The 23,842-nt window shown below is 39.1% G+C and overlaps 1 long non-coding RNA gene across 1 annotated transcript; it reads right to left on the reverse strand.

The window, feature by feature from the left end:
• Positions 1–9,698: 9,698 nt before the first annotated feature.
• On the reverse strand, positions 9,699–21,448 carry LOC119511003. Its single transcript, XR_005212097.1, has 2 exons — positions 21,339–21,448; positions 9,699–10,210 (listed from the first exon to the last, which is right to left on the reverse strand). It is a non-coding gene; the product is annotated as an uncharacterized LOC119511003 (long non-coding RNA).
• Between the last annotated feature and the right edge of the window lie 2,394 nt (positions 21,449–23,842).

Raw genomic sequence — 23,842 nt, forward strand, 5'->3', positions numbered from 1 at the left:
GACAGACCAGTTCCACCTGTGAAGTCAGGAAGACCAAGAGAAGAGAAAGGAGAAGAAAAGAGAAAGGAGAAGAAAAAGACTGTGTGGGAAATGGAGGGGGGTCGGTAATAGATCTGCTTATATCCAGCAGCAAACCCCTTTCCTACCACTACTTCATTATTTAAAGACCCAGAATAATTGAAGAAATTTGAATTTAAAAATAAAGCCATGAAAAATTTAACAAAACTACAATCATCAACAACTTCTTACCCATTATTTATATTCATTGCATTTTTTTAGTCCTTTACTTGAGAACAGGAGGTCATAGCAAAACCAAACTAACCAGTTGAGCTCTGAGAGGCCAAAAGAATGTCGACCTGTGGCTTTTATTTATGAACAAGGCCCATTCTCTACTAAAGATAGGTGAACTAATTGTTCTGCGTTCTCAAATAAATACTAAAAACCAAAGTGAACAGTTACATACATGACAAATACAACTTCCAGACCTGGTGTCCCCTTTGGAATTTATGATATTGATTAGAGTCACTGATAGCTCAGTGAAAAGAGCACTGGACTTTGTGGACTTCCCCCGAACCCTTACCACTGACAATCTGTGTGACCTTGTAAAAGTGACTTACCCTCTCTGAACTTTAGTTTCCTCAACTATAAAATGGGGATAATTTGAACTTTACCTTCAGAAGTTGTTGTGAGGATTAAGTTAACTATTGGCAAACAAAAGGTCCTCAATAAATATTAGTTGAATGTCAACGTTAATGGCCTCTTGCCCACATACTACCATTGCCCTCTTGTAGTTATCTGAATATCCAAAGCCCCTTAGGGGAATTCACCAGTGTTTGCCTATGCCAAGAGCCCTACTATACCTGTTACTTCTTCCTCTTAGCCTACCTTCTTCCTCCAATCCCTACAATATTCCATTTTCTCATTTAACAAAACATAGTTGAGAGGCAAGCAACTGAGTCCTTGGTTGCAAGTAATTCTCACTGAAGTGTCAATGGCCACAGGTGAAGTACCTGGGTAGCTTTGCAGCTTTATCACAGACTCAGGGTAATTAACTTGATTGTGTTTGCCTTGCACTCTCTCTTCTGCCTTACTTTCTTCCCTTGTAGATTGAGATGATTGAGTCGGATAATGCTGGAACTCCTGTTCAGCATTATCAGTCGATGGGTTCTCGGCATACATTTGTGGTCAGGAAATGCCAGCTCTTCTACCTGAGAGGTCCACGTTTTCTGTTTCCAAGTCCTCATTCTGGGACCACAGCCTTCCCCTTTCACTGCCCTCCAGGACTCTTCTCTGCTTGGCCTCTTCCCCCAGCATAGTCCCGTTTGTAAGCCATTTAAGGGCAATACCTATTCCAACAGGAGGAAAGCCTCAAATACAAACCATATACAGATTTTTAAATTGAACTTATTCAAATACCACTCATTACAAAAAGTATCAGAGGTGACTTAGAAAAGAGACAACATTAAGTTATAATACACATTTATTATGACACCAGATGAGATGCAGCTGAAGTCATTAACTAGGCCCTTAATAGGCCAGGCATCTCAAAAGTTTAGCCCAGTATTTCGGGTCTCTTAGTTCTTCCTTGCTTATGCAGGTTATAAACAAATTCTACTCCACACTGTCTCCATTCTCTACTCTCTGCGCTTTCCAGAACTTTGGGGCTTGCTGTCACCACAGGAAAGGAGAATAAAGGTGACAGGACAATAGGAAGTTCTTACCCCCGCCCTTCCTGGGAGTGCAAACAATGGTTCTCTTGATGCTGTCCTCTGGCACTTTAACCACCACCTTACAGGGCACCCTAAAAGCCCTTGCAGACTTTCCCTTGTTCCTACAAGCCAGTGGTTCTCAACCTTGGCTGCCACAAGAATCATTTGGGGAGCTGAAACCCAAAGCGATTGACTCAGAATCTCTGGAGGACAGGCCTGGGCATCTGTATTGGAAAACTCCTCCAGTGATTCTTATGTGCAAGCAGGGCTGAAAACTACTTGAGTCGATTTTTCACCTTTGGACTTCCTTTCTTGCATTGTCTTCTGGAATTTCCAGGTTCCAAATCTATTAAAATTGAATATTCCTTGGGGTTGGGAAGGAGTGTAAGGAAAGCAAGGACAATGTCATTACTCTTATCTCAAAGGTATTATTCTTAAAAGCAGCAATAAGAAATAATTTCACTTAAGGGGAACAAAATAGTTATTCATGGTATAACTCATTTTCCTCATAGCCCTTAGTAGGCATTAAGAAAATATGGGGATATTTTATTTATCCCTATATTTTGTGTTTTCAGATGCTACTCAATAAATCCAAATGAGAAATTCTCTACTCTCACATATAATTGGTAACAAAATAGAGTTTTTGCAAAATACGAGCAAATTCTATCAAAAGTCTATCCCTGTGGTGTGCTAATGGTCGTTGCAAAAGCCACAGAGATAGGAATCTGTCTTATTTTGAAGATAAAAGGCATCTTTGAACAGATGGAATGAGAGGCATTTATTTATGCATTCATTTATTCAACAATTATGTCTTGAATTCCTACCTGGTTCCAAGCTCTACTCCAGGCCTGGTATCTAGGTTTGCAATTTGAATCCCCCACATCATGTTTCTCCACCTTCAGCCTTACATGTTAATTATTCATATCCTGCATTTCTAATCAAGTCATCCTATGACATTTTGACCTTCTCCTTTTCAATCTTTTTTTTTTCTTCAATGGTTGCTGTCCTCATCCTCATTGAATTTCACTTTGGTCTCTTTGATCTCGTTGTACCCAAATGTTTCTCCTTCAGTTCCTCTAGAATTCTTTCACAGAGTTCAGCCATTTTTGTATTTCTTAAGATATTTAAACCTCTCACTAATTTATGTAGAGGAAAAATTCTTAAAAGCAGTCACAACCTGTTATCAGTTGGCCAGCCTCAGTTTTGTCACCATCTCTGGACATGCGGCCTGAAACTTAGGGGAAAGAACAAAGGCAGATTACACCTCGTTTACCTGCATGTAGGAAGCAAACTCCTCCTCATTCAGGAATTTCCGAAAAGTCCCAGCACTGAGACTGAAATTTAAGCATTTAGAACAGGAATCTCACAGTAGCAGTCTGCTGGCTGAATTCAGGTGGCCTATGTTGATTTGCACTGATAGGATTTTTTAATTGAATTTCAGTGTCTTTCTATATATCACCCTTTCTATTGTATACACCTAGTGCACTTCACTAATTGACAGTACCTTCTGGTTCTTGAAAGCCTTTGAATTTATTACCCCTCATAGAAATAGAAATCTTTCTGAAAAGTGTTAAAACCTTCCTACTCTACTTAAACAAAATATCTGGAATATAGCTTAACCTTTTCCTAATAATTCCTTGCAGAAATACCTTCAAACATTCTTCAGATTTTTGCACACTCAATAGACGCAGGCTACTGTGCTTTTTGAGTTTTTAAAGTTGTCTTGTCCTTTTCTGATTAGCTATTCCATTTCACTGTTGCCAGTGTGACTACCACCCCCCCAAACACACACACACACACACACACACACACACACACACAATAAAAACTTTTAAAAACACACACAAGCCTTTTAACCCTGGACTATTCTGTGGGCTAGGAAACAAGAAGCTGATTTGATTAGCATTGTCTGCACAGTAATAGTAAATAGGATCTGAGATAGGAAGTCCTTAAGGAGGATGCCTCTAAAATGGATAAACTTTAATGCAAGTTCTTCATTCCCCATTTGACTGCTCAGAAACCATCATTGTTCAGTTACAGACTGTAAAAAACATGATTTCTGTCTAATGAAAGAGTTAGTAATCAAAATTCTGCGAATTGGATTCCCCATGAAGAATCAAAAACCCACTCACTAAGCCAAGTAAAAAGCATGCCACTGACCAATTCTTGGCCTTCACTGCCGACTACAAAACAAACAAGTAAAAACAAACAGCCACAGATGCCCTGACATGAGTTGATTAGGAGGCACCAAGAACTTTTGTGCAAGCCGCTGCTCATTAAATGGACAGCTATGGCCAAGCCAGCCTCGCCGAGAACTCCTTCTCACACAAAAGCAGCTGACTCAGGAGCTGGGGGCCGCCTTGCTCCCCTCTCATGGATCAGGCCCAGCACCCCCACCCCCACCCCAGCTTCTCACCTGGGCCTTTACAGTGAGCTCCATTTGGTCTCCCGCTTCCCATCTCTCTTTCCCTGAGTCATCCTTGTCAAATTTTTTAACCCTCTGCTCTCATCCCATTGCTTCCAAATGAAGGCAAGCTTCAATTTGTCTCTCTATTACCTACAGAAAAGAAAGATAACTTTCTTCAACCGCCGTCATTTGGCTGCACCTTAAACTTACTGCAGCCTAAGCCCTACGGCCAATCACATTTATCCCTTCACTTTCTCCCCACACTGTAGTTATTGCCACTTTCTCGTGCTGTTGTGCCCCTCCGGGAGCATCCTGTCTTATCCCTTCTCTCTATCCAACACCATCCGTCCTTAGTATCTCCACTCAGGAAGCTTTTTCCAGCCACTCCACCCCATAGGGGCTGCTCCTCTCATTCAACTCCTTACAATTCTGAATGTTTTAAGGATCCCTTTTATTTTCTAATTGTCCTAGGGGTAGGCCCTGGAGTAGAGCAGGGGTCTTACCTGAAATTTATTTAGTGGCTCCAGCCCAATTTCCATCCTTCTACGTCTAACATGATAAAGAGCACATAGTAGGTGCTCGATGAGCACCACTGACCTCGTAAAAAAGACGACCCGACAAACGGCGAGGTTTGTGTTTGAAGAAGCTGCAGTGCCTCTCCATAATAATACGTTGTCCCTCGTTTCATAGAAAAAGTGGATATGGGCTAGGTTCCCAGATATCTGAGCAAAGAACGGGCAAGTTGGCCTCCTCCCCATCCCCAGCCCACCTCACTCTTGCCAGACAGCATTTAAAATGCACTTCAGTGTGTTCATCTTTTTATTTGGAAAGGAAACAAGTCTTGACATTAGGTTTCTCCCATTTCCCATTAAGGACGGAGGTCATCCCAGGAAGGGGAGGCGTTGTTACCAAAGGGGACTTGTGAGCAAGTAGAGGTGGGGTGGGGGCACTCGCTTACCCCTTCTCTTTAGCATGCTTCACCCTTTGAAGAGAACAAGCCCAGCTTTCATAATGAATTAGTCTCAGGGCTGCCTCTGCCAGAACTCAGCTCTCCCTGGCTGAGGCAATACCCAGAAGGATTGAGTGAGGGCCCAAGGTCAGACAAGGTGCCCAAGCAGGACTGGTTGGAGGAGGTGGTAGCACTAAGACAGCTGGGAGATGAGGGAGTGGAGGAGGGGATAAAGGAGCCAGCAGGGTGTGTGTGTTAAATGGAAGCCCAGAAAAAGGAGAACCCGCAAAATTCTCTCCCCTTTTCCCCCTCCCTCTCCCTCTGTCTCTCAAATACACACGCTGCAGTATAGAAACACATTCTTTGCTTCCCCTCCTCTTCTGTAGCTCTCCAAGGCATTTCTATAAATAAATAAGACCCTAGCCTGCCAGCTGCCCATTAGTAACTCTTGCAGTGTCCTGGCTCTAAGTGCATACATCCTCATACTTGCCTGCACCTCATGGTTTGCAAAGCCCTTTCCCATGTGTCATCTCCAGCTGATTCTGACACCATACACCATAAAAGTACTACAAGCCCCTCCTCACTAATCCCAGGCACAAAATTAAATGGTTACCCCATACCTGCACCCTCAAATTTCTTAGCTTTATACTATATGCTTAAGGTCAGGCTACTCAAAAAATTGCCCATGATTCAGGCCACATCCACCTTAAAACATTTGCACACCCCTGATAATCAGAACCACCATCTCTTGAACACTTGCTCCATTCCAGGCCCTGTGCTAAGTGCTTTACCTGCATGGTCTCATTTAAATTCCACAACAATCCTGAGGTGTCAATGTGATTTTATAGATGAACAAAAGGAGACTCTGATGTTATATTACTGGATTGAGACACTAGGTGTTGAGGATGGGGTGCTGAGATTTGAACCCAGGACTGTATGACTATAATGCACATGTTCTTAACCTCTGTCCTGAGATCCTCTTGCTAAAGTCCTCTGGCATCTAAGCTGCCAGAGCACCTACTGAGGGGTCTAGTCAGACATCTGGAATACCAAGAATAACCAATTTAACTTTCCCCCACATCTGCGGTGGTGTCTTTTACTTTTCAGTTCCATGAGCATTTATTTTGCCAGACTCTACTAGGCACTGAAGATAGGGCAGTAAACAAGACGGACATGTCCTGCTCCCATAGCACTTACAGTCTAGTTAGGAAAGATGGTCCTTAAATGAACATGCAATTAAATTCATGTACCTGTTCACCACTTTCAAATCAATAGAAAATAAACATGACATAGTTTTCCTCAATTGTGCTATGTCAAATCATCCTCCTCCCTCTTTTCTTCTGTTTTAAATATCTCAGACAGATTCCATTACTTCCCTGACACTTTCATTGTTTTTTTTTAAATTAACTCTTTTTTTTATTTTTATTTTTTATTTTTATTTTTATTTATTTTTTTTTTGGTTAACTTTCTGTTTATGCCAAGTGATACTGGTTTTCCATTTACCATAGTAATATAAAGTTTCTTTTCAAAATAAATCTGTTAAGCCAAAAAGAATCAGATTAGGTAGCACAACATTGTCAATGTAATTAATAGGAAATATATATATTGAATGTGGTTAAAAGGGGAAATTTTAGGAGATATATATATATATTACTAGAATAAAAATGTTAAATATATATATATATATATCCATAGGACTGTACAACACAGTAAACCCTAGAGTAAACCACTGAATATAGTTAATAGTACAATTATAAAATTGTTCTTTCATCAATTACCGCAAATGTACCACACTAATGCAAGTGTTAATAAATTAACTTTTTTTTAATTAACTATATAAAAAAAAATAAAGAAAAAAACATACAATAAAAAAAATTCAAACAAACTATAACATAACAAGGGAGTAAGAAAAAGACAACTAACCTAAAATAACTACTTTACTTCCAACATATTCCTACTCTACCCCAAGAAAATAACTTAATATAGCAACATTTCTGTGAACTTGTTCCTACCATACCCATCAGAAATTAACAGACCATAGTCATTCCTGGGCATTCCCAGAACGTTAAGTTTACCCACGATAGCTTATCTGTTCTTATTGGGTTATCGTTCCCCCTTCATTAATTGCTCTCTACTGCTAGTTCCCCTACATTCTACATTATAAACCATTTGTTTTACATTTTTCAATGTTCACATTAGTGGTAGCATGTAATATTTCTCTTTTTGTGCCTGGCTTATTTCGCTCAGCATTATGTCTTCAAGGTTCATCCATGTTGTCACATGTTTCACGACATCATTCCTTCTTACTGCCGCATAGTATTCCATCATAAGTATATACCACATTTTATTTATCCACTCATCTGTTGAAGGACATTTGGGTTGTTTCCATCTCTTGGCAATTGTGAATAATGCTGCTATGAACATTGGCGTGCAGATATCTGTTCGTGTCACTGCTTTCAGATCTTCCAGGTATATACCGAGAAGTGCAATCGCTGGATCGAAGGGTAATCCTATATCTAGTTTTCTAAGGAGCTGCCAGACTGACTTCCAGAGTGGCTGAACCATTATACAGTCCTACCAACAATGAATAAGAGTCCCAATTTCTCCACATGTTCTCCAGCATTTGTCGTTTCCTGTTTGTTTAATGGCAGCCATTCTAATTGGTGTGAGATGGTATCTCATTGTGGTCTTAATTTGCATCTCTCTAATAGCTAGTGAAGCTGAACATTTTTTCATGTGTTTCTTGGCCATTTGTATTTCCTCTTCAGAGAACTGTCTTTTCTTATCTTTTGCCCATTTTATAATTGGGCTGCCTGTACTACTGTCATTGAGTTGTAGGATCCCTGACACTTTCACCTATTAAAATTTAGTCCAGACCAATTTAAAATCCGATTTCATCTCCAACCAAGACTTGCTGCCAGAGGACCTTGGCATAAGGCAGGGACCTCTGCTCTGTGCTTAACTCCTGAACTGCCTCCTCTGGGCTGCAGCTCCCTCCGCAAGGGGAAAGAGGGCTGGAGTTCTTCCTTCCATCCCCTAACCCTTGCCAACTGTAGCCCACCTCATAGACTCATTGCTGAAGATGCCCTCAGCCAGAGGGTGGCCATGTTGGGGGGTGGGGCCAGTAAATCGGCTGAAGCCCAGTACCTCCTGCCACGTCACGCTGTGGGAGAGAGCCTGCCCCTTTGCCATCCTTTCTTTCAGCCCTGCCCTCTCTCGCCCATACTTTTCTCCCCTGGAACACAAATAGACACAGGACAGTCAGCGGTCCAGCCAGGAAACTTGATACCAGTGATTCGCTTAGCATACCCCCCGACTCCGCCCTAGCTTGCAGGAGGGAAAAAGCACCCCCTCCCCTCCTCTAGGGAGGGAATACTCTCACCATGAGCTCTGCACCTGAGGGCTCCGAGGATCCTTGTCCCCTTCTCCAATTCAGCCTTCTCCTCCTGGACCTTGGATGGGAACAGGGTTTATGGTTTCAGGACCAGTTCTGCTTACTTCAATTGTTAGAAACATGGGATGTGTAGCACCTCTTTTTTCACCTTTGGGCATTGGCAGCAATCCCAAGATAACAGAAAAAAGGCTCACTTGACTTCATGTTACAGATAAAATTACAAATGTGAGACAGGATGAAGACAAAGGAAAAGAACAGGGTACTATGAGATGCCCATGCTCTGGAATCAGACTTCCTGGGCTCAAATCCCAGCTCTGCTTCTTACTTACTGTGTGACTTTGAGCAGATTACTTAACCTCTCTGTGCCTCTGCTTCCTTATTTGTAAAATGGTGATAATAATAGTCCCCACCTCATAGGAATAAATGAGAAAATTCAAGTAAAATTCTTAACATGGTGCCTGATAAATTAATAAATGCTCAATATATCTGAGTTCCACAAAGACATGGATTGATGGATCCAGGCACTTCATAGGTGCTCAGCAACGTTTGATGAAATGAGGAATGAGGGAGAATAGTGGGTATGGTAGATTGAGTTATGGGCCCCAGAAAAAACATGTTCTCAATCCCATTCCTGTGGGCAGGAACCCATTGTGATTAGGACCTTTTGAAGATGTTATTTTTTGTTAAGGTGTGGCCAACTGAATCAGGATGGGTTTTTATCCTGTTACCAGAGGCCTTATAAAGTGAAAGCTACGGGGAGGAGCCAGAAGCCGGAAGCCAGCAGGAACCCGGAAGAGGAAGGAGAGGACGTTGCCCTGTAACCGGGAAGCCGAGGAGCCCCAGAATTGCCAGCCTGCCTGAGTGCCTCTGCCTGGGAGGAAATGAGCCTTCAGCCTCCAGAACTGTGAGACAGTTCCTGTTGTCATAGCAGCTGGGAAGTTAAGTCAATGGGGAGTACCTGTGTGAGATTGGTAGTCAGGGAAGACCCCTCTGAGGAGGTGCCCCTCAGCTTTGACACGAGGGTGAGGGGAAGTCAGCCAGGCAAAAAGCAAAAGGGAAGGGAAAGGGACCAATTGCTTTATGGCTCCTTGTGGCAGCATTTCTCCAAATCCAATTTAGTCAGATTGTAGTGGTATCACATTACATAATGGACCTAGGAAAATGTTGCTTTGGACATTTTAATATGATGTGTAAATACAAGGCTATAAGATGCTGTCAAAGAAACTGCACTGGACAATGTTAAATGAGCAAAGAAGACATTATTTATAGCTACTTTGAGTAGACCTCAGTTCTCAAGAAGGCAGAGGGGTGGTTGAGTTTTATAGTCAGGACAAGAGCAGTGAAAAAGCACTATTAGGCCATGGGGAAAGAGGGGAGGGGGAACTCGGGCGAGGCTGATAATTTGGAATAGTTAGCATCTGTTGTTGTCCATTTTCCCTTTTTCTCCCCTGCAATCTAAGTTGGTTTTCTCTGCAGTCCTATAGCTGCAAGATTGGTTTCAAGGTAGTCAGGGCTGGGATGCAACGAATAGGGACGTGCAAGGAACAAGGCTGGCAGCTTGGTCAAGACAGACAAAATTAATCTTGGTCAGTCCTTCCTTTTGTTCAATACAAAACATCAAGTTTCTCATTCAACAGCATAGTCAACTGGGTCAGCTTTTTTCTGTTGGTGGAGAACACGTTGAATTATTTGTTGAGAGATGATGGTGAAAGGTCAGTTATTTCAGGGTCAGGCATCTTAAAGAGGTATGTCTAAAATGAAAAATAAAAATGTTAATATAGAAAGTTGTACTAAAGTCTAAGAGGCTGGTGGTTGAAAATCATTCGATTTTGCAGCACTGCTCCTTGAATTTCCTGAAGCTAAGATGTGATGCTCTTGGTGATGTTGTCCACAGTCATTTAAGGGTGTACATGACGTGAGCATTCTACCAGGCCTTTTTAATGACCCGGAGCAGCTTGTCTGGGTAGAAAACCAGCTCACACATGGTCTGCTGAGACAGTGAGTCCTTTGAGGTATATATCAAGTCAATAGGCTTTTCAGCCTGCGGTACTCCTTTAGATCCTGGGAGAAAGGACAGCTGCAAAACAACCTAGAGTTTCTAATAAGGATTTGGGCAGTCAGATCTCAGTTTTCAGTGACATCAAATCAAGAGGGTGGAGGGAAAATTGAAAACATTGGTTTGGAAAGTTGTAATCAGATATTGAAAGGAACCGTAAGAATTGGAAAATTGGTAAGGGTTGACAAAATATGCAAGATGACAGAATTTCATCCAATTTACAGGTAGGTCACAAAGCTATTAGTTACCTTCAGTTTACAAAAAACTGTAAAATGGCTCAAAGACAATGAACAAGAGTGGAATTTGAGAACCCACAGGAGGATACTAGAGTTTTCTGTTGAAACACAAAATTTCTCTCTACAGTCACCTACCTTTTGATCAAAGATAATCCCAAAGAAAGATTATCCTTGATTATAAAATAAGGCTGGTTTAATTAGATTTGGCCTGGTTATTTAGATGGGTGCAGCAAGAATGATTAGCTACCGTATAAGCCTTTTTAAGTTTGCTTTGTGGGAAGTTTTTATAAGGAATTTTAGATTGATCTTTCAAAAGCCTGTCCAGACTAAGAAGCCAGGCCAAGAACTTGCATCAGATTTAACCTGCAGAACCTATGGATTTGGATGAATTGCTCTCTCCTCAAAGTCCCCCTTAAACATCATATTGTTCCTGGGCCTGCCAGCAATTAACCTTCTTTTCTCACCTGTATGGCTCAGAACTTTGTAAGCCAGTACCAGGCGGTTTTTCCTAGATGGCTTTGTAAGTTTTGGTTCCATAAAGTCAACCTTAGTTCCTTAAAAGTATCTTAGTTCCTTAAAAGTCTTGGTTGTATAGCCAATGTTTGTGTTTAGTCCTATTAGCAAGGAGGACAGATTATTATTGAACCTATGCAAATAATTTTATTGCCTAAAAATAAGAATATTTAAGAGTTTCCAAATTCTGGAGGGATCAGGCAGAGAGAAAATGATACATGTGTCGTTTTTGTTTACCAAACTGGTTTATTAAATTATTGTGAGTTGAAAGTATTAAGTGATCAAAGAGTATGATGTATACAACCTATTCTCAGTTGTTTAGAAAATAGATAAATAGATAAAAAGTTGGATGGATGGATGGATGGATGGATGGATGGATGGAGCAAATGTGGCTCAACATTAAAAGATGGTAGAGGTAGATCTGGGTATCTGGATGAGAGGTATGTTGGAGTTCTTTGTAAGGGATTGGTATTATTTTTACAACTATCCTATAAGTTTGAAATTATTTTAAAACAAAATTTTAAAAAATTGTTATGAATTACAGATAACTTAAAGTAAAAGAGAAAGGGGTTCTTTATATCCAGAAAATAGAACATTAAAGCATCAGAAATATTTTAAACAAAACCTATAATTTTCCTTTATTAAGTCATTTAGTCCTAAATAATTGATTCTTGTTCCACTCTTATCTTGCACTAGAAATCTCATGACCCCATCATCTTTTCCACTAAAAAAGCTAGAAATTTTGACTCAGTCCAGTAGTATGACCTCAAAGTTTTTAAAACAATACCATTAGAAACCTGTGTTTCAGAGTGCCAGGCATAGTCCTTTCATGCATCTTTGAGACAGCCCCTTTTATGTTGAAGATGAAGCACTGTGGCCTGTAACTGATTGCAAGCACCTTTAGGGAAGTATCAAAAACAAACCAACAAAAACAGAAGATTTAAAGTGGCCATGGTTAACTTACCAACATTTTACAAAAATGAAAGATCTGATGAGAGTTCATTATAAAAACCATGTAACTGACAAGGAAATTTGGTTGTTTCTGTGGCTTGTATTATTTTTTGAGAATAACTGGAATTATGACTGATATCATTATACTGTCATTGTCTAACATCAGGCAAAGCAGTACCAGGACATATGGACAGCAAGGACATTGGCAAATCTCTAGGAACTTTATACAATTTCTGAAACATTTAATAATATTTTATCTGTACAAATTTTACCTTGGAAAGGTTAAGTATTTTTTTTAATGTAACAGCACTTTCTATGCAATTCACAATATATCAAATAAATCTAATTATTTCTTGTACCACTCTTTTTACAGTGTGAAAGAATACATCCTTGGTGGTTTTCCAGGGCCCTCTGTAAACTCCCAAAGACAGTTTGAAATAAAAAATATGTCATTTAAGGTTTGATTTTGGGGAGGCAAAATGTCAAAAGTTGTCAAGAGGTTTGAACACTTGGTTGAAAAGGATGACGTGTCACTGTGAAACAACACTTGGCTCTCTATTTAACCAAAGTACAATAAAAAATTTTAAAATAATTATAGGAGGTGACATGATTATTTAAAAAAAAAAAAAACCTTAGTTCTTTCAAAAGTGAGAGGACTTGATTCTCTTAAACAATCAAGGCATGATAAAATCAACATAAAGTACAGGAAATTATTCTGATAATACAGACTCTCTTCTAGGCTAATTACTCAGAAGGTAAAGAAAACCTACAGCCTCTTATTAAGAACAGACTGATAATCCAAGAAATTTTTGTCATTTTAAGGGAGAAAAAAAAACAAATTCTGGTTTTGCAATTAGCATCTTAGTTGTTTCTAAAGCTCTTTTTAAAAGTCTTGTAAATAAATCCGTTAACATCTAGTCAGCTTTTTGACTACAAGAAATAAAATTCCTTTTCTGTAAAGTTTTTATAATTTTTTATATCCATTCATGTTTTATTCTGTACCTTCCTCTTTCTCTTCATGCAACAACCAGCCATTTTACTTTAGGACAGAACTATTCTCTTTTTCTTAACAAAAGCACATCCTTCATACTTTGCATACATGACTTAGCATAAGCCTAAGGTTTTAAGTTATCAAAAGATCTTGGAATCTATCTTGGGGCTGACATCCTACAAAACAAAGTTGCTGTTGAAACAAACTTTGTCAGAATAATGTCTCAATTTGGTTAAATGCAAACTTACATTTTTTAATCATCTTAAACATCTAGGCAATGTAGTACCAGCTTATTTGATCAGTTAACTTGTGTAAGTTTAGGAAGAATGGGCCAAAGTAGAATAAAAATACATGTTTGTATTATACCTAACACTGATAGCTCTGAAGACATAACTGTTTTTATTAAACCCACAATATTGTCTCATTTGCCAAAGATTTACCTAAATTATGTGAACATGAATTTTTAAAATATTTGGAGTTAGTTTTTACAAGAGCACTTTAAAAAAAAAAAAAAAAAAACTTTGGAAGTATTGCAAGTTAATTTAATTTCTGGGATTTTAGGAGTATTTAATTTATAAAAGCACTTATTTATCAAAGCCAATCTGAATAGAGCTCTTTTGAGGAATTTTATAAATTAATTTAGTAATACCATTCAGAGGTAGGAAAATATCATACATATATAATATATATGTACTTTAATGTATAGACTGACGCAAAGCGACAGCTTATAGCTTCAATTTAAAAAATTTCATCAGTGAGTCAGATATAAACACAGAAACCCCAAACTCACTGGTTTATATAAAAGAGCTGGCTTTTTGTCTTTGTCCTGCTCTTTATTTTTTATGAGGGTTGTTTGTGTTTCTGAAAGATGGCACAAGTTGAGATTACTTGAGCAAAAGCTTCCCCACTGATCCTTGTGAGACTTTTTTTCCCCTGGTGTGTCGTATTGTGGAGTCAGTGGACTAAATTTTGGACATGGGCCTGAGGAGAGGCCAGGCAGCTGTCTGGGTGTCCCCAAGTCCATCTGAGTGGAGCAGATATCCAGTCTGTTCCCAGTTAACCTTCTCAGCCGCAGGTGGTTGCTTCTAGTGTCCCTGAGCCCCTGGAGAGTCACCAATGGGGAGAAGGGGGCCGAAATTGCAGAGACCATAGGGAGTTGAGAGCCTGGAGCAGGAAGGGAAAGGATTCAAAGTTGCTAAAGGGAAGGTTGGAGGTTGTGAAAGGAAGAAAGGAGGAGAGCATGGAGAGATCGTAGATGAGCCAGTTTGGAGAGATTTCAAGTTTCCCAAAAAAAGCTATCGTAATTCTGGGGTGTCCTTAGTGAACTCACACCATGGAGAAAAAACAGTGTTAGTGCCATAGTGGCAAAGTAGGCCATCAACAGGAGTCTTTCCAGGAGGAAGGGTGTGGGTACACCCACGGTTATGTTTCCCTGGAGAACCCTGACTAAGTCAGCCTCCAAAGCCTTCATGGGGTGCAGGACAAGAATGCAAATGGAGGCACCAACCTGCCCAGTCTCCCCTCTCCTCCCACCCTGGATCCGTCTTGCACCACTGTGGACCTCACCCTCATGCAGCAGACACTCCAGCCCATGTATCCTAGCCCTGTGCACATGCACTTTCCCACCCCCATCCCACAAATAGCCACCTCTGAGACTGAAGGCCATGTATTCCAGCCTGAGGAGGATACACTCAGAGGTGAGGCCTACAGGCCCTGAGATGGACTCAGCAAATTTGGTGAAGGAACTCCAGGGTCCCCGGGTACAGTGAACCTGGTCTAGAAAGGGGATTTGTGTAAGCTCCAGGTGGCCATGTCCCATTGGACTCCTTACCCTAAGAAGAAGGGTGTGAAAGAATGAAGGTTTTAATCAAAATTTAAAAAAAAGTAAAAAAAAAAAAAAAAAGAAAGAAAGAGAAGGGTGTGGCTAGAGGAAGATCAGAGGACAGGAGGTCTGGGAATGGTACTGAGAACTTACAGTGGAGCACTTGAAAGTGGAACTGGGACAAGTATGTAGAAGTTAGGAGGAGGAATATGCCTTAGAGAATTTGCACACACCCACACCCCACCATACACAAATTTATATGTCCAGCTCAAAACATCTGCATTTCCAGTTATCCATAAAATATTTTTCTATGGGTGCCACACTGTCGACAATCTCTAACTCAGTATATGCAAAAATACAATATTTCTCCCAAACTTCACAACATGCCCCATTTCTGTCTGTGGTACTGTCATTTCCCCCATGTCCCAAGCTAAAACAGGGACTCTGCAATCTCCACCTTCCGCAATACCCAGTTTCTCTGTCTGAACCCATTTAGCTAAAATTTTCAAGATATGATAAAGCAATAATATAACCTATTTGTTGTGAGAGGCAAGACTTTGGAAATTTAGCATTTCATTTGGAAAAATAGCATTTCAAAGCAGTCTCCACCTCTGAGCAATACAAGAACCCACCTCCCTATCATGTTTTAAGTCACAGGCATCCAGTGTCTGCATCCAGCTACAGCACCCCTATAAGCATAATCAAACTCAAATGGCATTTCAATGCCAACTGAAGTTACTTCCAACATAAAGCTAAGATCTAAAAAGAATATTTATGACAATGATAGTCTAAATGAAAATAGTTGTTTGTACATAGAATATTTGTTGTTTGCTTCCAAGTGGTTGTTCTTGGTTTCATTTCCGTTTTTTAAAGTTGTTGGCAAGGACTTTGTTGGCAACAAGACCAAGATTCTGGCTAAATGCTAGAGATCTGATTTCACATGATCTAAAGGTAATGGCAGAACAGAGTGTATCGTAAATCCAAAGGTAAACATATGGACAAGCAGTTTATACACTGTTAACTATCTCTGAATATCCAAAGATTGATTTTGAAGGTTGAATCATCCAGCAGTGTACATAGCTGGACACTCAAATCTTTGTGTGTCTGTGGTTGCAGCTGTTTTTGGTTACTTTGGATCTGGTCAGCATTATAAATGGCAGGGATAAAATATCTGCTGGACGGGTAGGTATGTGTTGATTCACCAGCTCATCTGACTCAGTGGAACCATACCTATCATGAGCTGTTAATACCAGGACTTATTGACAGTGCATGAGTGGGGCAAAGGGGCCCTGAAAGCAGTACCAGCAAATGGCCAGGAGCCCCTGCTACCTATCTTTATGTCTGTATCTTTAAGGATCAGTAACTTTTATTGCTGCAGTGGTGAGCTTTTGGCATAGTGTGTGGCGTGATCATTGTTTTCAAGCACACTGAACCTGGACTGTGTTATAATGGAATTGGAACTGATCTAAAGACAAAAGGGTGCCTCTCTCTACCCAGGTTTAATTTACTCGGTTTAGACAGGTAAGAACTGGGAGACTGTGCTGGGAATCAGAAGGGCAGGGTTGTGCAGATGCCTGTACCTGTAAGTGGTGGTATGAGCAGGGGGCTTTCCATCACACAGATGCTATTTAGAATTACAAGAACGAGTGGTTACCCTGTTATAGATAATAGGATTTCCCTCTTTGTCACCTGGAACCCCTCTCTCTCATTAAGGACCTAGGGAATTGCTGGGCCTTAACAGAATAAAAGGATTTAGCTTTTTTTTCCATGTCTGCAGCAGCAGTGGAACATTGTACTCAATCTGACTCAATCTGGCATCTTGAAATCAAAAAGAAGGCTAGGAAAAAACAAAAGGAAATTATCTATTGTCATGAATTCAAGCCACATCCTAAAGGATAGCAGAACAATGCTTTCAAATCTCAGATATTCCAGAACAATTTATTCTTCTTAAGGGTTATATAGGGCAGGGATCAACCTCCCTTCCCACTCCGCCCCCCTCCAAGGAAAAAAACAGGGAAAAGAAAATAAAGCGCTATGTAGTGCAAAAGGGAAAGTTTCTACTGTGTTTACAATACTAATAAAACCTGTTTAAAAATATAGACATTATTTATATCCAAATTAACATATATAATGCACATATAAGAAATTTTAGCTTAAGAAAGAGAATATTAGCAATGCTTTTGAATTTCCTTTGTGTCCCCCTCCAGTTCCATCCATCCTCCTCCCTTAGAAGTAATTGCTAAGCTGAATTTTATTATTATTCTCTTGCTCTCCTTTAGTATTTTCCCAATATATATTGATTCCTAAAATAAATAAAATATATATATATATATGTTGTTTTATGTGTTCTCAAACCTTATATAAATGGAATTATATTGTATGCATTTTCTGCAACCTATACATTTTGTTCTATTTGATGTTTGTGAGATTCATTCATGTTGGTAGAGAGAAGCTGCCATTCATTCATTTTTACATTTGTTTAGTATTCCATTGAAATAATATAATAGAATTTCTTTTTCCAACCTACCCTCAATGGATACCTGTGTCGATTTAAGTTTTTGCTTTTATAAACAACACAGTTAAACTTGCTTATGCATCTGATACACTCGTGCAAGAGTTTCTCTGTAGGATATGTATATTCAGAAGTGAAATTGTTCTGTATCTTCAGCTTTACAGTGCTAAATTGTTATTCCAAGTGGTAATACCAGTTTATACTCTCTGACCCATTTTCCACAAGTTCGCCAACACTTACTGTTTTCAGATGTCTTAATTTTTGCCATTCAGATAGATGTGAAATAGTATCTCATAGTTTTAACTTGCATTTTCCTGATTATTAATGAGGTTGATAATCTTTTCATATGTTTATTAGCCATTCATGGTTCCTCTTCTGTAAAATGCCTATTGAAGTCTTTTTGCCTGTTTTCCTGTTATTTTTTTTTCTTATTAAATGTTATAATTCTCTATATATTCTGGATACTAATCCTGTCAGTTATAGCTTCTCCCAGTTTATAGCTAATTTTCTCACTTTATGTTGTCTTTTGATTTTAAAAAAAGTTCTAAATTTTAATGTGTTTGAATTTATCGGTTGTTTCCTTTTGGTCCGTGTTTCTTCCTGTAAAAAATTCTTTCCTACTCCAAGGTCCCAAAGAGCCTCCTATATTTTCTCCAAAAAGTTTCCCTTCCTTGTTTAATTATTTTATTCCCTGGAACTGCTCTTTATGAAAAGTATGTGGTAGGGGCCTGGTGTCATTTTCTTCCATGTAGATAACCACTGGTTTCAGCACTAGTCATTGGGAAGTCCATTCTCTTCCCACTTAGTATCATTTCCAGCTCTGTCAAAATTCAGTTTTCATATATGTGTGGGCTGGTTTCTAGACTCTCTATTTTGTTCCACTAGAAATTTGTCCATCCCTAATTTATATCATACTGTATTAGTTACCATTAATTTATAAGAAATCTTAATATTTGCTACAGAAAGTACCCCCATATTGTTCTTTTTCTTCAGGAGAGTCTTGACTCTTCTTGGCCCTTTCTACTTCCACACAAATTTTAGAAGCAATTTGTTAAGTTCCAAAACAAAGCAAAACCCTCTTGGTATCTTAATTTTTATTGGCATTGCATAAAATCAGTAGATAAATATCTTCATGTTATAGAGTCTTTCTTACTATGAATATGAAATAATTGTAGGGACCTGGTATTCAGGGACTACTTTTTTGCAATCCCATTTTAATATTTTTCTTTAACTTCACTGGCTTGGATATCTGATACACTGTTTAAAAGAAGTGGTGATAGAGGACCCTGTCTTAAAAAGAGTTTTAACATTTATCATAGTTTGATATTTGTGATACGTTTTATTTGTTTTTGTTTGTGGTAGATACCTTCTCAAATTAAGGAAATTCCCCTTTATTCCTAATTTTAAAGAGCATTTTCATTAATGATATAAAATATTATAAATATTTTTTGATATCTATTGCGTTGACCATGTTTTTACTCCTTTAATCTATTTATATGACAAATTACAGTAAGAGATGGTTTCATGTTGTATCTATCTTGCATTCTTGGAATAAACCAAATTTGACCATACTAAATTTTTTGCACATTTTTTGCTTCATTTTAATAATTTATTGTTTATAAATGTTTGTATCTATTCACAAGTGAAATTAGCTTATAATTTTCTTTTCCTATAATGTCCTTGTAAAGTTTCAGTATCAAGATCATACTAACTCATAAATGAGTTTAAATTACTCCTTTTTTTTAATACTGTGGAATATTTTCTATAAGATTAGAAATATTTTATCCTAAAGAATATTTTATACAACTCACCTGTAAAACCATCTGGATCAGTTTCGTTGTTTGTAGGTAGATTTTAAACTACCAATACATATCTTTACTGTTTATGGGACTAGTTAGGTTTTTGTATTTCTTCTTGAGACCACTTTGATATAATACAGTTGATCCTTGTTATTCATGGATTTCTTATATGTGAATTCTTCTACTCACTAAAATTATTTGTAACCCTCAAATTAAAATCCTTGGTGCTTTTGCAGCCCTCAGGGACATGCGAAGGGTGAAGAAAAATTTGGGTCGCCTGATGCACATGTTCCCAGCTGAAGTCGAGCAAGGTGATGCTCTGCCTTCTTGGTTCACTCTCATACTGTAAACAAGTGTCCTTTTCACGGTCCATTTAGCACTAGATTCTTCATATTTTTGTGCTTTTTTGGGTGATTTCACTGTTCAAAATCCCTCCCAAGTGTAGTGCTGAAGTGCTGTCTAGTGTTCCTAAGTGCAAGAAGCTGTGACGTGTCTTATGGAGAAAACACGTGTGTTAGAGAAGCCTCATTCAGGCATGCGGTGTAGTGCTGCTGGCTGTGAGGTCAATGTTACACAATCAGCAATATGTATTAAATAAGGTGTCTTAAAATAGAAACACATAGAACAAGACTTTGTATTGATCAATTGACAAAATTATTGTGACTAGAGCCTCACAGCAACCTAACCCTGTATCTCCCCTAGGAGCATTCGTTCAGTATTTGTTAATTCAGTGTTTGCAGTGACTTTGTAGAACATAACTACCATGAATAACAAGAATCAACTGTGTATTTTTCTAGAAATTTGTCCATTTTATCTAAGTTTTCAGGTTTGATAGCATGAAGTTGTTCATAATAGCCTATTTTTTTTTTTTAATTTCTGTACTACCTATACAGTAGTTATAACCTTTTAAATTACCCTTTTTTTTTTAAGCCTTCTCACTTCTGTTTTCATATATCTTACCAAGGATTTGTCTTTTTTACTGTTTACATGTGAACTCATATGATAGAAATTCTTTGAGGCTTAGGTTGAAGGCATATTCTTAAAGAGAACACTTGTGTTTGCTTCTGCCAAGCACCTGTGGATACTGCAACCAGGGACCATTTTAAAATGAATTCTAGGCTTGAGGTTTTTCAGAAAATAAGGAATGTGAATTCAGATTGCAAATTCATGTAAGGGCCAGATTGTGGTTATGAATTTTAAGAGAAGCTTTTATTTGTCTCTCTATCCAGAACAAATGGTGAAGCAGGCATCTTTCCGGGCTTTAGGCTGGATAGCACTCTTATTGCACCTTAGTGGGCCTAAATCCTTTTTGTCTTCTATCCTCTTAGCAGCCATAGCTTTTTTAGGGGGCATCTAGACACTATATCTAATTTTTACATTTTCAAGGCCAAAGTCATTTTGGTCATATTATACAGACTATAACTGGGGACACTGTCAAGCACTTGTTTAGGTATTAGAACAATCACTAAAATGCTTCTAGAAGACAGAGGTGAAATAGCTTTCCATCCAAACAAGGATACTGATTATACTCTTCAATCTTTACAATAATAAGTTGTACTTATGCCCTTCTTGTATTTCTAGAAGAAATCCACATAAGGTGTGAGGCACTGGACTAAGTACATTATTAGTTATTTCATTTAAGATACAACATGATATAATGTAAAGTTACGACAGGATAGCTTGCGGTAACCGGTGTGCCTGATGAGAACTAGAAAAGCCATATAAAATACCAAAAAAAAGAGAACTGTTTTAAAGTCATTGGAGAGTTGCTGAAACAACCAGGACTTGAGATGAAGAGGGACTGTATAGAGACAATGGAAGATCAGGATAGATTCCCACTTCTGAACGAGAGATTAACTTGCAGCAGACCCATGCTAACTCCAAAATCAACTAGAAGAGCTAGAAGAAAATAACAAGAAGTTTGTTTAAAAGAATTGCAGAGCTACTGAAACAACCCAGGACTTTTATGGCTAGGGTGAGCTGTTAAGCTATTTTTTACCTGGATGTATTTGCTGATTCTGGAAAGGGCAAGAAGCTGAGAGTCAGGATCCTGCTGTGAATGCGGCAGGAAGGGGAGGAGGAGCAGAAAACTAAACCTGACACTCCGCCCATTTTCCCCTCAAGGTAAATGCCAAATACTGCAGCTTCCCGGGGCAGGAAGCTAAGGGACATACCAAAAAGACATGAAAAGCTGATCGGAGTTTTTTTTTGCAGTCTCAGTGTTGTGAGGCAACAAGGATTAAAGTTCAAAACTTTCCAGGAGGAAGAACCCTAATAAATACCCCAGACTGTCAGCCCTGGGGGACTGAAAGCTAGGAGTGGGGGTGAAACTAAGATAAAGAGAGCTTTGGCAAAACAGCAAGCCTGCCTCGGCTCAACTCAATCCCTGGTTGGATTGAGGTGACCAGTCTTGATCTGTCTAGGAGAGGAAAGGTTGACTACTCTCTGGACAGAGAATACACACCTGATGAAATTCTCCATCTATTCCTCTATTTTCTTGAAATTATTAATAGCTATTTTTGTTACACATTTGTCATTTATCAGAAAAGAACCTCAAACACTGCTGTTCATCTCCAACCAGAACCACACTGTGAAAAGGAGTATTTGTGGGAAAACTTAGCATTTAGTATTAGTAACAAATGACATTTACTGAGCACATAGTATCGCTCAAATAATTTGTTAAGCACTGCATCTGCATGATCTCAATTTATTCTTACAATCACTTTGTGAGGTAGGAATTTTATCATCCACATTTAAAGAGGGGGACACTGAGGCTTGGTAATATTCAGTCACTTGGTAAAAGTTATACCACACAACTGGTGGAACAGAGATTTAAATCTAGTTCTACCTGACACCAGACCTAGTCTCTTAATAAGAAAATTATGTGATCTATTTACTACTCTGGATCTTTAATTTCAAACTAAGAAGTTGACTCCCATTACCTTAGCCCCATGAATAATTGTTCTTGACTTGCCACGGAAATGATGGACCTCAGCCTTTTATGAAAGCCAGTGACAAGAAGAGCCATGTGATGAGGTTCTGGTATTCCCCTTCTCCAAATGACTGTGTTTCAGAAGGCTGGGCCTCCTCAAGCCTCTGAAGGAGTAGAAGTACGGGGTGAGGGTAGGAGCATCCTGAAATGTCTGAGCCTATCATAAATTCCCATACCCCTCTCCTGGGTTTATTCATGCACAGACGTGGCTTAACGCTGGTCAGTGAGTCGACAGGGAGATTTTAGGGAGTAGGGGGAGGGGAGCTTCTGAGAAAGGTTTATTCATCCATAAAAAGTGACACAAGGAAGAGACAGACCCCTTTTTCTGCTGGGTGGTATTGTGTCTACATGTGATATCTGGCAACCGTGGTGGCCATCTTGCAATTTGGAAGCAAGTTAGCACACGGACAATCAAAGGTGTTGAGGTTGGGATAGCAAACATATGGAAATAATCTGAGTTTAAGCCCCTGAATTAACCAACTCTGAAAACACCCTACATTGGAACTTATGGTCATACATTTTCTTTATTGTTCAAACTAGTTGAGTCAGATGATCATGTCTCTTCCACCCAAAGGTGATCTCATTAATATACTTCTATATACAAAAGATCAGAGAAGAAAAAGGAAGAGAGAGATTATAAAACTAAGAAGTCCATGTATAAATTGTTTAGCAGGAGATGGTATGGAAGTGAAAAAGGGGTCAAGAGGCCTGGCTTTACTATTTCTGTAATCTAGAATGTGCTTCGGCTTCTCTGGGCCTCCATTTGCATCATCTATCAAAACAAACAGGTAGAGGAATCCTCTGACCCATGATATGACTCTGTTCTCTAAGATGGGGTGGCTAAAGACACTTCTCTTGAGACAGCTTAAAGCAGAAATCCTCAACATCGATTGCACACTGAGAAAACCTGGGAGCTTTTTAAAATGCCAGTGCCTGGGCCACAGCTAAGACCAACTAATTTAGAATCTCTAGGGGTGGGACCCAGGCATAAGTATTCCAGGTGATTCCAATGTGCAGCCAAGGTTGAGCACAACTGGTTCAAAGGAATCCTCTCCTTCCAGCAGTGGGCATCCACTCATTGGCAGAAAGAGGTACAGCTCAGAAGCCGGGAGTCAACAACACGGCATATGGGAAACTGCTCTGAGTTTGGGATACCTGCCTGCTAGTGAGAGCATTGTTCAGGCCATAGCTTCTGGTAGCTATCAAAAACTACTAAAACCTACAGAAGAAAGCTGAGGAGACTCTTTGCAGACTGAGGGACCACTCAAAGTTGTCCAGAACTTTTGGACTCATATTGATGAAGATATATAGTTGACTAACCACAAAGGGATTTCCAGCCTTTAAGTTTGGGAATAAACTAAAAGGAGTCATAAATGAGTAAATTAAACCTTTTTTGGCAGAGGTTGTGGGGGAAACAGAATATCGTGTACCCAAAATACAAGCCATTCTCCCAAGTTAAATTTTAAAAGCAGAGTTACTTCTGCTATTAGGTGAGGTATCAGGATATGAAA

This window comes from Choloepus didactylus, chromosome 15 (assembly GCF_015220235.1).
Source record: "Choloepus didactylus isolate mChoDid1 chromosome 15, mChoDid1.pri, whole genome shotgun sequence".
Lineage (NCBI taxonomy): Eukaryota > Metazoa > Chordata > Mammalia > Pilosa > Megalonychidae > Choloepus > Choloepus didactylus.